Below are 13723 nucleotides of genomic sequence, written 5' to 3'. Positions count from 1 at the left end.
CTGCCCCCTTTTTCCTCTCCAGCCTCCTCCACGCTCCGCGTGGACCGGAAAGCCCAAAGATGCCATTTCCGCCACCAACCTAACGCAGGTGGATTTCTCACAAGTAGTGCAAACCTCTTTGCCTACTTGACCACTACGAGAGTTGGCTATTCTGTACCAGTGCTGCTGAATCTCTACGACTATCGCAGACTTTCTGCAGCAGACTACGCCACCGTCTAGCAACGTCACACACAACCACATTCATTCAATCACGCCACTATGAGAGTAAAGAGAAAAGAGAAACAAGGAAAAGAAAGACAAATACTTGTGAAATTGGGCTACCGGACTAATGAAAGGTGGCTACTGGACCCTTTCAATATGTCGACCCTTGTTCAGGAGTCTGGGAACTCCGACATTGGCCTCACAATACATGTTTTCTTTAATGGTGTTTGTTGTTAACAATACGAGCTTATTTCCAAGAATAAGCAGTTTTGATTCAGTTAATAGTAGGCAGAAATCCAGTTGTAAGTAGGCTGTTTAGGTTTTTATGTTGGTAACGCCACGTAGTGCTCTGTATGAAAATTACTGACTGTACTGTGTGTAGTTTGTGGCTGGTTGGCTATTGTAGTGCTGGGCAGTTGGGTGTGAACAGTGCATAACGTTGCGCAGTTCGAGGTGAGCCGCCAGCAGTGGTGGATGTATGGAGAGAGATGCTAGAGTTTTGAGAGTGGACGATCTGGACGTCTGTCTCTGTCAGAAAAATGAAATTTGTAAGACTGGGTGTCAAGAACTGATATATATATTATGACTTTTGAACACTGTTAAGGTAAGTACATTGTTTGTTCTCCATCAAAATCTTTCATTTGCTAACTATGCCTATCAGTAGTTAGTGCCTGCAGTAGTTAGAATCTTTTATTTAGCTGGCAGTATAGGCACTCGCTGTATTGCAGTAGTTTGAGTAACGAAGATTTTTGTGACGTAAGTGATTCATGAAGGGTATAGGTTATTGTTAGTCAGAGCCATTCTTTTGTAGGGGATTATTGAAAGTAAGATTGCGTTGTGGTAAAAAAAAAGTATTGTGTGTCAGTTTACTATTGATCAGAATAAGTAAAGAGAGAAATGTCTGAGTACGTTCAGTTATGCTCAGCTGTTTGAAAATCAAATAACCTAGAGGTTTTCAAGCACTGTCATTTATAATTTTTTCTAAGGGGATGTTTCACAGTCTGCATTTGCATCGCACCTCTAAGACTCTTTTACAGAAAAGTATGCAGTATTCTGCTACACGCGTTTTCAGTAAGATACCCTAAAATTTAAAAAATCTTAGCACTACTCCTATCATTTCCAAGTCTAAACTGAAGACTTCCTTATGTCTCCAATGGCTCACTCATTCTATTCTGTCGGAGAATTACCGGGAAAAATTAACGAGGCACATCTGTTGTATTGTTAATTATGCTATCACATACCCAGCAGCTTGACATTATTCGAGTGAATTTTAATTTATCTATTATTAATTTTTATTACATTAATTTTCATATACTGGCCCATTCCATGACTGTGCTCCTCAGTTCGTTACAAGCGAGCTACAGATCTAAAATGACAACGAGTTCAGCTAACAGAAAAAAATAAATGGTCTTGGTTAAGGCGAAAATTTTCGCATATGGACCCAGCATATGGAGACCTGTTTCCCTAGTCTCTCTCTCTCTTAGTCGTATCTATGACAACTGCCGCACTAGAGGTGGGACAAATGATTATTTCGAAATATCAGTTATAACGGTTACGGTTTTTTTTATGAGTTACTTTTAACAACTATTTATAACTGTCAGTTATTTTTACTACCGAATTCGCCACATGGGGGTACAGTTAAATAAGTGAGCAGGTGGAAACCTTCAGTTTGTTTACCGGTATGATTAAAACTCTCAGTAACGTCGGCTGAATCGTGTCATAAGATTATTAGCCACTTAACTATCCATTACATTTCAGCTGATGTTTGAAGGGTTATTGGTGTTTCATGTTACGTTTATGTAGGTTATCGGTCGCTTTCAGAAATTAATTCTCGAAGCTGCTGCAGAATCTGTACATTTTGCCACAGAACTATCCAAGGTGAAATGTTAAAGACGGTCTTTTGCAAGTGTGAACTAATGTGTAAGCTGAATGCGGTAGGCAAAATTCGAAGATCAATTTCTGGTGCTTCTTCACTCACCGCATTAAGTGTAGGGCGATGAAACACAACTCAAAAATGAACTTAACATCACAGACTCCTTTACACCAGTGCAACATATTCCGTTTAAGAAAAGTGAGAGCGTGGTATTAAAGTTTTACGTGAGATTTGAAAACTGTTCGATTTCTGCAAAATTTCTTCGGTTACCGAGAGGGTTTTAATTTTTTTTCTTTTTTTTTTAGTGTTAGATGGACTAATTACGTTTCTCCAAGCGTGCAGAAGTGCAGATCCAGCAGATAAGGCGTGTGCCAGTGATACTAAAGGAAGGTAAGAGCCTGCAACTGTCTCACACAATACGCGTCCTCATTACTCGCAATGTGTCGACAGCTAAACGTTGGTTTCTCGGTTGGCAACACTGCGTAAGGGACTTCGCGTCACACCCGATCGGCCTTGAGTCAAACTGTGGCGCGAAAATGTATCACTCTGCGACCAGCTGTCGGCGAGTGCGTGAAGGTCTGACTCCTACTCCACGGATCACGTTCTTAATTCAGTCGTAAAGCAGGTAGGTCTTATGTTTTGTGTTTGTAAATGTCAGCTGGCCGTTGGTTTGTTGAGAGGAACCGAGAAAAGAGCGATGCTGTGGTTACTTACGTACACAAGAGCACCGGACATTAGGAGGAAGTGCCCCCTGAAACTACCATACAAGGTTAACTTCACAGCGGATTCGCTTAGCCGCTTAACATGGATGCTAGGATGGTTTCTTCACACAGGTCTCAACCGATTTTCTACCTCAAGATATGTGCTTCACAGCAGGGAAAAACGAGCAAGTGCATTTACCGTCGCCATGCACAAACTGAGGTTTCAATTTCTTTATTTGTTCGTGATTTAATAAATTAAATTATCAATTGGTACGTAAAATGTTATTTCGTGTTATTCACTTGTGTTGCGGAAACGACCAACACAAGAACTACAGGCAAAATTTATCTTTAACTTAGCTGTAAAATTTTACCATTAATAAAAATGTAGAATTACAGATAATCTCAAGGCTTACTTTACTATTATTTTCAAAATAGCAGCGGCCCACAGTGTACCTGGAAACAGTTCGTTGGTTCAGTTCTCTGACTGCATAATATTGCGTTAACTCTGTCGATCTTAAAGTTAAAAAAGACGATCGGACTTCGAAGGAAAGGAAAGTGATTGTATGTTCTATTGTAATTAATGGCTGAAAAATAATATATCTGAATTTGTTAACTAAAGTTAATTCCTATACCATACGAAAAGCTTCCGTATTTAAATATTTCATCTTTGTTTTACTGTTATGAACTTTTCTCTTTGTTACAACTCACATGACTTAGCAATCTCGACGGCAACACTCTAATAGCGAGACAATACAGCAATGGCCGATTTCGCCACTGTCTCGTCTTCATACAATCCGTAATGCATGAGGATCTTTGTCTTCTTCGTTCTCATTACAGAGATACTAGTACAATGTTTATAATGATCACTGGTGTTCCGCAGACAACAAATATCTTGCTCATTAATTATTATTTCGTGCGTACTTGACGCTTTCATGACGACGTTAATAATTTCAATAAGAAACAAAGGAAAATTCCTTTAATTTTGGCTGTAACGCTATATGCTCATAGTGTTTTAGAGTCTTTTCCTCTTTGAATGGTCGTACCCGTCACATCCCAGAATACTGACCATTCCTCCTTGAACGCCCTGTATACATATACACGATCTACGACTTCTAAACTGACTTACCCCACTAACTGAAGGAGGACTTACAGTTTAAAATAGAATCACATTGCAATCTGCCATTTCTCACGTTACGAAATCATCGCTAGACATGACGTAAGCGGCAAGTTACGGGACAAGTCCTGGAATGAAACGGGGATGGAACCCTACTCATTTGAGTTCGCAGCCTCTTAAACTCACTGTGATAGTTTGTAAGCATTACAAAAATACAAAAAATGTTTCACATTGTGTGACATGAATAGTTCTATCATCACATCTGCTAGTGCTCAGCAGTGTTATCGCGTTTTTTGTTTTCAGCTGGCGAGCGAAATGTTCGGTATTGGGAATGTTCTCTCTACAGTATCGTTTGCCTAGTGTTTGTGGAATAATTTCAAGTGTACTTTAAAATATACGTAGTAGGCCATTGTATACGACACATCATTACTACCATTCCATGTCTAGATGATTAATAACTTCAAAATAAGCTAGCCGCACTCGGCACGGTAGATAGAATGAGAGCGAAGGTAGCATGACTTTTTTCCAGTCACAGTGTGGCACTATAGATAACATGACCTTTTCATTCCCTCACGCACACACACACACTTGTTTAAATTTGAAGATCGTAAATGTTTAGTTTAATTCCTCAAATGATTACAAATGTACTTTCTAAAACTCTGTGAAAATTGTAAGTTGTCTTCAATTTTATGGTTTCCGGCCAGTGGCGGATGCTTGTGGGGGACGCCCGGGGCAGGGCCCCCTCCCTCCACCCCTTTCGTTGCCACCGCATTTCCACCCACGCCGCCGACGCCAGTCAGCCCGCACGCTAATCCGTTCGTTTCTTTCGTCAGTCGACTCGAATGAATCGAGTTATCGAGTAGCTGTGCTTTCCTATGCAGCACGCCAGTCTACGCCAACGTATTTTATACGTTTCTGTCTGGCACATAGCTGACACATACCTACGAGAAAAGACGCGACGATTCTAGTGATCTCGACACGTTGTTCTGTCTGGCATATGTGTCTTATACATGTGTATAATCAGTTTAAATAAAACTTTCTTAAACTTTGCATGTGACTTAACTAGTTTTTATTACGGTAAATGTAAAGGTAGCTCAAGATATCCTTAGCACCCCCTCCTTGAGATTTTTCTGTATCCGTCACTCTTTCCAGCACAAAACAAAGTGCGAGAATGTTGCGCTGTAGTTGCACATCGGCGAGTGTAAAAGTTTTTCTGTTGTATCAACATTATCTGCTGGAACTAGGGACTACTGGATTTAAAATGACACATAGTTCACATACCTATTGTCAACTGGATTACGAGCATAATGTTCGTTCTGTAGACCGTTAGTGAAAAGCTTGTTGAAGATATGGAAAATGTCAGGAAAACAATTCATAACATGTGTTAACGCCGGCCGCTGTGGCCGAGTGGTTCTGGGCGCTTCAGTCCGGAACCGCGCGGCTGCTACGGTCGCAGGTTCGAATCCTGCCTCGGGCATGGATGGGTTGTGATGTCGTTAGGTCAGTTACGTTCAAGTAGTTCTAAGTCTAGGGGACTGATAACCTCAGATGTTAAATCCTATAGTGCTTAGAGCCATTTGAACCATTTTTTGAATATGTGTTTACAAAAGAAATGCTGTGCTAATGTTCCCTTCACAGACAAATGAGATGACCATCAATATTTTTTTAAGTGATGTTCTGTAGCGCAGCCTGATGCCTGGGCCAGGCTGAGAGGTGAGTTTAGTCGTGACTTACAGAGCGAGCGATAGTATTATGACAACCGTTTGTGGTCAGATGTTTGAACGGGGGACTCCCTAGGTGTTACACAGTGAATTATTGTCCGAATTTTCACAGGCAAACGAAGAGTGGGAAATGGACAAAAGAGGTATCAAATTGATACCTCTGATTCTGATTGAATTGAGAAAAACAAAGAAATTGAAACTAATCGGGCAAAGACAGAAAAATTGTTGATTTGAGGAGAAAGTGAAATATTTCGCGAATAGCTGCTGCTAGCTATGTGAATGAAGTATCAAATAGTATCAACTCACAGCATAAATTGGAACTGTTCTGTTTTCTCTTGATCTGCACGGTGTTAATGGTAACAGAAAGCCGATCGGTATTTAACAAACTATATTTCATGCTTTCTGAAAAAGGCTTGAAAATAAAATATGTTCAGAAAACAGTCAAACGTTTTATTCAAATGGTTCAATGACTCTGAGCACTATGGGACTTACCTTTTGAGGTCAGGAGTCTCCCAGAACTTAGAACTACTTAAACCTAACTAACCTAAGGACATCACACACATCCATGCCTGAGGCAGGATTCGAACCTGCGACCGTATCGGTCGTGCGGTTCCAGACTGTAGCGCCACCCCGGCCGGCAAACGTTTTGTGAAACGATGTCTAAGGGGAGAAATAAAACAGATTATAGAAAGATTTGACGTGCCGTTTCATTGCTCGAAGTCGTGTACAGTAAATATGGTTTCAATTAAGAATTTAAAGTTGTTTGTTTAACAGAATTTTAAAGAGTACTAGAGGATTTTTGTCTGGTGGAATTTCTCTGAGTGGGCTCTTTACGTCATTAATGTACGAGAATCTCAGCTGCAGTGCATGACTTCGAGCATCACGGAATGGCGCGTTGGAAGTTTCTCTGATCTATTTTATTTCGTACTTTTAGACAAAACCTTTCGAAGATTTTTCAAAGTCTTTCATATGCAGTATGCATTCCATACTTACACTGACGTCCCTGATGAAAACCTCTTTTCGCACTGTAGTCAAATACACTCCTGGAAATTGAAATAAGAACACCGTGAATTCATTGTCCCAGGAAGGGGAAACTTTATTGACACATTCCTGGGGTCAGATACATCACATGATCACACTGACAGAACCACAGGCACATAGACACAGGCAACAGAGCATGCACAATGTCGGCACTAGTACAGTGTATATCCACCTTTCGCAGCAATGCAGGCTGCTATTCTCCCATGGAGACGATCGTAGAGATGCTGGATGTAGTCCTGTGGAACGGCTTGCCATGCCATTTCCACCTGGCGCCTCAGTTGGACCAGCGTTCGTGCTGGACGTGCAGACCGCGTGAGACGACGATTCATCCAGTCCCAAACATGCTCAATGGGGAACAGATCCGGAGATCTTGCTGGCCAGGGTAGTTGACTTACACCTTCTAGACCACGTTGTGTGGCACGGGATACATGCGGACGTGCATTGTCCTGTTGGAACAGCAAGTTCCCTTGCCGGTCTAGGAATGGTAGAACGATGGGTTCGATGACGGTTTGGATGTACCGTGCACTATTCAGTGTCCCCTCGACGATCACCAGTGGTGTACGGCCAGTGTAGGAGATCGCTCCCCACACCATGATGCCGGGTGTTGGCCCTGTGTGCCTAGGTCGTATGCAGTGCTGATTGTGGCGCTCACCTGCACGGCGCCAAACACGCATACGACCATCATTGGCACCAAGGCAGAAGCGACTCTCATCGCTGAAGACGACACGTCTCCATTCGTCCCTCCATTCACGCCTGTCGCGACACCACTGGAGGCGGGCTGCACGATGTTGGGGCGTGAGCGGAAGACGTAGCCCAGCTTCATGGAGACGGTTGCGAATGGTCCTCGCCGATACCCCAGGAGCAACAGTGTCCCTAATTTGCTGGGAAGTGGCGGTGCGGTCCCCTACGGCACTGCGTAGGATCCTACGGTCTTGGCGGCGGTGCACAAATGCCGCGCAGCTAGCGCCATTCGACGTCCAACACCGCGGTTCCTGGTGTGTCCGCTGTGCCGTGCGTGTAATCATTGCTTGTACAGCCCTCTCGCAGTGTCCGGAGCAAGTATGGTGGGTCTGACACACCGGTGTCAATGTGTTCTTTTTTCCATTTCCAGGAGTGTATTTTGATATCGTTAATACGCCTGTAAGCTTCCATAACAAGCAAGTACGCCACCTGTTCGCGTGCATGTCTCGTTAATTTCTCGGTTTTTATTTTCCCATTTTTTTTTCGTGTCGTGTTCGACGTCATTCAATAGTCCTTTCTGGAGGCTCATATAACAGCCGTTATAATGACGTCATCGGTGTGCGATATCGCGTCGTTGCGTCAGCCTGCTGCCGCTTCAGGTCCCAACTTGCTCGCTGGCTGGCCGGAGAGCTTTATCAGTGCTCTATTTATACGCGCGCCAGAGCGACTCGTTAGTGTAACTGTGCCGTTGTTTTGCAGTTTTTGCTATGTATACGTAACTGTGTTGACCTTCCACCTCTGCTGTACTTTGTGCGACACACGTTGACTGTGTTTTTAATGGCGATATAACTCACTCCCGTCTGTATGAGAAAACTCTGATCTTACTGGTGTGTTCATATCCGTGAAAAAGTGTTGTAACGGCAGTGTACAAAGAATTTATATCACGAGATGCCGCTAAACAACTGATCAATTTGCATGTTTACTGGTTGACAATATTTGCATTATGCCGACTCACAAATGTCGTGTGGGCCGCAGTTATCGTAATGTGTTAATGCGGAACAGACTTACGCTAGAAAAGATTAATTTCTGGTGCTTCTTCACTCATCGCATTAAGTGTAGGGCGATGAAACACAACTCAAAAAGAACTTAACATCACAGACTCCTTTACACCAGTGTAACATATTCCGTTTAAGAAAAGTGAGAGCGTGGTATTAAAGTTTTACATGTGATTTGAAGAACTGCTCAATTTCTGCAAAATTTCTTCGGTTACCGAAAGTTTTTTTTTTTTTTTGTGTGTTAGATGGACTAATTACGTTTCTCAAAACCTGCAGATTAGACTTGGCCACTGTTTCTATGTTTCGATACAGTGTATCGATACGTGGAACTGTTTCAGTGTTTCGGAACGGCTGTGGTTCACTGTTTCGAAACAGTGGTGTTTCATTCCGTCCCTGTCTCGGATGACCGGACCAGATTCGATTTCGACCGAGACACAGAAACTGTGTCGTTGTTTCAAAATAAGGCTGTTTCAGTCCACCATTGCTTAGAACGGACTAATTGTATCGAAACAGTGATGTTTCATTCCGCTCTGTGTCGGGCGAGATTCGGGCTCGGCACAGGTACTGAAACACAACATACCACTTCATGAAACACTTTCAAGAGTGTCGAAATCTTTTTGGCAAGCAATAGCATGAAGCTTAAGATATCCGAAAATGAAGCTTCGTTTCTAGCTGACTCTCCTATTTCGAAATGGCGTAACATCTGCTTTATAAACACTAACCAAACAATAAAACAACGCATATTATTCACATTCAAAGTAATAAATATGTGAAAATCATTCAGTTAAATTACACTTTTTATATAACGTACGGTTCTCTGTTCATGTACAGTAATCATATTAAGAAACGCAAGTAAGCCTACAACATTTTGAATAAAAAAAGGCTCACAAATGTGAAGTGTAGGCCGCAGTTATCGTAATGTGTTAATGCGGAACAGACTTACGGTAGAAAAAAAGTAGTTCCAATTTTGAGCAACAGGTGCAACTTTAGCGATGTGAATGCAAGCAGACGTTTAGAAAAGTTTCCGTACGTGACGGATTAGCAGTGGGATGTGGGGAGAAAAGGTCAAACAAGTGAGAAAGCCATAATGTTGATTGTATTTTTAACAGCCGCTTACGCAGTTTGTTCAAAATGAGCACGACGTGATGCTGCATCCGTAGAACGACGTTATCAACAGTTGTTCGCAGCGGCTCCGATGGAATGTGAGCAACGTGTTCTTGTAAACTGGGCTTCAGGTGAAGTATAGATCGAAAGTTGCAACGAAACTACTATTGCTACGTTACGTGGGGAAGACAGTGAAATTTTTTGGGGGCGAAAATTTTCAACATCGCAAAGAGATTATTTGATTTAAACAAAAAATCTCTTAAATTTGTTGTTATTATTGTGTTCCATAGACATAAAAAAACGTGTCATCATGGGGGTGTTTCTTACTGATCACATTGGCCTCCACCACTCAAAGAATTACTTTGAGACAAATGCAAATGTTTACTGCTAGAACAGTTTCCAAAACATTACACTTTAGTAATTAGTTCTGCAGTGACACTTATATAGTTCAGTTGATTTCTTATATGTATCTTAGTTCTGTGTTATTGTTGTTGTTGTGGTCTTCAGTCCAGAGACTGGTTTGATGCAGCTCTCCATGCTACTCTATCCTGTGCAACGTTCTTCATCTCCCAGTACCTACTGCAACCTACATCCTTCTAAATCTGTTTAGTGTATTCATCTCTTGGTCTCTCTCTACAATTTTTAACCTCCACGCTGCCCTCCAACACTAAATTGGTGATCCCTTGATGCCTCAGAATATGCCCTACCAAGTGATCCCTCCTTCTAGTCAAGTTATGCCACAAATTTCTCTTCTCTCCAATTCTATTCAATACCTTCTCATTGGTTATGTGATCTACCGATCGAATCTTCAGCATTCTTCTGTAGCACCACATTTCGGAAGCTTCTATTCTCTTCTTATCTAAACTATTTATCGTCCACGTTTCACTTCCCTACATGGTTACACTCCATGCAAATACTTTCAGAAACGAGTTCCTGACACTTTAATTTATACTCGATGTTAACAAATTTCTCTTCTTCAGAAACGCTTTCTTTGCCATTGCCAGTCTACATTTTATATCCTCTTCACTTCGACCATCATCAGTTATTTTGCTCCCCAAATAGCAAAACTCATTTACTACTTTAAGCGTCTCATTTCCTAATCTAATTCCTGTAGCATCACCTGATTTAATTCGACTACATTCCATTATCCTCGTTTTGCTTTTGTTGATGTTCATCTTACATCCTCCTTTCAAGACACTGTCCATTCCGTTCAACTGCTCCTCCAGGTCCTTTGCTGTCTCTGACAGAATTACGATATCGGCGAACCTCAAAGTTTTTATTTCTTCTCCATGGATTTTAATTCCTACTCCGAATTTTTCTTTTGTTTCCTTTACTGCTTGCTCAACATACAGATTGAATAACATCGAGGATAGGTTACAACCCTGTCTCACTCCCTTCCCAACCGCTACTTCCCTTTCATGCCCCTCGGATCTCATAACTGCCATCTGGTTTCTGTACAAATTGTAAATAGCCTTTCGCTCCCTGTATTTTACCCCTGACAGCTTCAGAATTTGAAAGAGAGTATTCCAGTCAATATTGTCAAAAGCTTTCTCTAAGTCTACAAATGCTAGAACAGAAGTTCGCCTTCCCTTAATCTATTTTTTATAAGTCGTAGGGTCAGTATTGCCTCACGTGTTCCAACATTTCTACGGAATCGTAACTCGCAGTAATCTGCTACCTGCTGCTGCTGCTGCTGCTGCTGAAGTAGTCGTTGCCTCGGTCCATTTCATCTGCTAACTGGATCTAGTTATGTGGATTCCATGAAATAATCCAGGTACCAAGTCGTTTTTATCGTGGTTTATTTATGACAAGACGCACCATTTCTTCTTAGTAGGAGCCCACTCCACACAACAGGCTACATATTCACAATACCGTATTACAACAATTACATTATTGCACTGATGTGTGACACAGTGGTTGTGTCTCAAAACTGTCTCCAACTGTCCACTCTTGAGTCTTGTGCTCCTCCTATTTATGCGTTTGTTAACAATCAACAAAATTACAGTGTAAATTTATTAAATTAACAATTAAAAGTTTAACATTTTTATGAGTAACTATTCACAAAACCTTGCATATTTTATGCTGAAACTGGCAAATACAATAGAAAAGACTTTTACATAGTAAAAAACATCATATTATATAAAATACTGAAAGAGAACAACGCTAACCTAAACTTTCTTAATTATGGCTTCATTTGTAAATGCAAAATATTACGAACATATATTGGACAAGCATGACCTACTAGTAACCAAATGGAATAATAAATTTTATGAGATTTAATGTACGCTACTGGCCATTAAAATTGCTACGCCACGAAGATGACGTGCTGCAGACGCGACAGGAAGAAGATGCTGAGATATGCAAATGATTAGCGTTTCAGAGCATTCACACAAAGTTGGCGCCGGTGGCGACATCTACAACGTGCTGACGTGAGGAAAGTTTTCAACCGATTTCTCATACGCAAACAGCAGTTGACCGGCGTTGCCTAGTGAAACGTTGTTGTGATGCCGCGTGTAAGGACGAGAAATGCGTACCATCACGTTTCCGACTTTGATAAAGGTTTATCGCGTTGGTCGAGATCCAATGACTGTTAGAAGAATATGGAATCGGTGGGTTCAGGAGGGTAATACGGAACGCCGGGCTAGATCCTAACGGCCTCGTATCACTAGCAGTCGAGACGACAGGCATCTTATCTGCATGGCTGTATCGGATCGTGCAGCCACGTCTCGATACCTGCGTCAACAGATGGGGACGTTTGCAAGAAAACAAACATCTGCACGAACAGTTCGATGACATTTGCAGCAGCATGGACTATCAGCTCGGAGACCATGCTGCGGTTACCCTTGATGCTGCATCACAGACAGGAGCGCCTGCGATGGTGTACTCGACGACGAACCTGGGTGCACGAATGGCAAAACATTTTTTCGGATGAATCCAGGTTCTGTTTACAGTATCATGATGGTCGCATCCGTGTTTGGCGACATGGCGGTGAACGCAGATTGGAAACGTGTCTTCCTCTTGGCCATACTGGGGTATCACCCGGCGTGATGGTATGGGGTGCCACTGACGTCGCATTGACGGCACTTTGAACAGCGGACGTTACATTTCAGATGTGTTACGACCCGTGGGACCCTTCATTGGATCCCCGCTAAACCCTACATTTCAGCAGGATAATGCATGAGTGCATGTTGCAGGTCCTGTACGGGCCTTTCCGTATACAGAAAGGATACGGAAAATGTTCGACTGCTGCCCTGGCCAGCACATTCTCCAGATCTCTCACCAATTAAAAACGTCTGGCCAATGGTGGCCGAGCAACTGGCTCGTCACAATACGCGGGTCACTACTCTTGAAGAACTGTGGTATCTTGTTTAAGCTGATGGGCAGCTGTACCTGTACACGCCATCCAAGCTCTGTTTGACTCAATGCCTAGGCGTATCAAGGCTGTTATTGCTGCCAGAGGTGGTTGTTCTGGGTACTGATTTCTCAGGATCTATGCACCCAAATTGCGTGAAAATGTAATCACATGTCAGTTCTAGTATAATATATTTGTCCAATGAATACCCGTTTATCATCTGCATTTCTCCTTGGTGTAGCAATTTTAATGGCCAGTAGTGTATTACCGAAATCACTTATTAGATATCATTGGAATTACAGAACTTTCATAATAGGTATGTAAAAACAAAAAGGGTTGTTTTATTTCAAAGTGTCCCTGCTGAACACGTTCTTTTAGATACCCCAAAGTCACTTGGATTCAGATCTGGTGGTCTTGCAGGCCATGTATCTGGAAAACCTCTGGAGATAACAGGTTCGTGGAAGGTGGCAGAACTTTCCCTAGGCGAACCACCTGGGGTGTTGCCCACTGCGCTCTCCCAAAGCAGGAATCACAAGCTGTATAAGGAGGGAGGTCTCGATAACGTGCAGACACAGTGCACCTGACATGTCCTCGGGGTGTATTCTCTTCATAGAAGAACGGACCCAGAATAAAGGTGCTTGTGAATCTATACCTCACAGTCACATACGACGAGTGCAATGGCTCTTCGTCCACAACACTTCGTTTCATAGAACCCCAAGTTCGGCAGTTCTGTGTACTCGCGGCACCTGTATTGTAAAATGTGTCTTGTCACTCCATGGAATATTGTGTGGCCACGTCATCAACATCGATAGGTGGCAGGAACAGAAGAGCAAATTCAGAACGTTGCTGCGGATTATGAGGTTTCAGTTGCTCCACTATC

General features: G+C 42.3%; 1 protein-coding gene across 1 annotated transcript in view; it reads left to right on the top strand.

Moving 5' to 3' along the window:
• Window positions 1-2566: 2566 nt before the first annotated feature.
• Window positions 2567-13723, top strand: part of LOC126106562 (serine/threonine-protein phosphatase 6 regulatory ankyrin repeat subunit B-like) — a 31988-nt gene continuing 20831 nt past the window's right edge. The window contains exon 1 of the mRNA XM_049912905.1: window positions 2567-2699. The gene's annotated coding sequence lies outside the window, so the exon portion shown is untranslated. The remainder of the gene's footprint in view (window positions 2700-13723) is intronic.

Source organism: Schistocerca cancellata, chromosome 10 (assembly GCF_023864275.1).
Source record: "Schistocerca cancellata isolate TAMUIC-IGC-003103 chromosome 10, iqSchCanc2.1, whole genome shotgun sequence".
Taxonomy (NCBI): Eukaryota; Metazoa; Arthropoda; class Insecta; order Orthoptera; family Acrididae; genus Schistocerca; species Schistocerca cancellata.
This window is presented reverse-complemented; position numbering and strand designations above follow the sequence as displayed.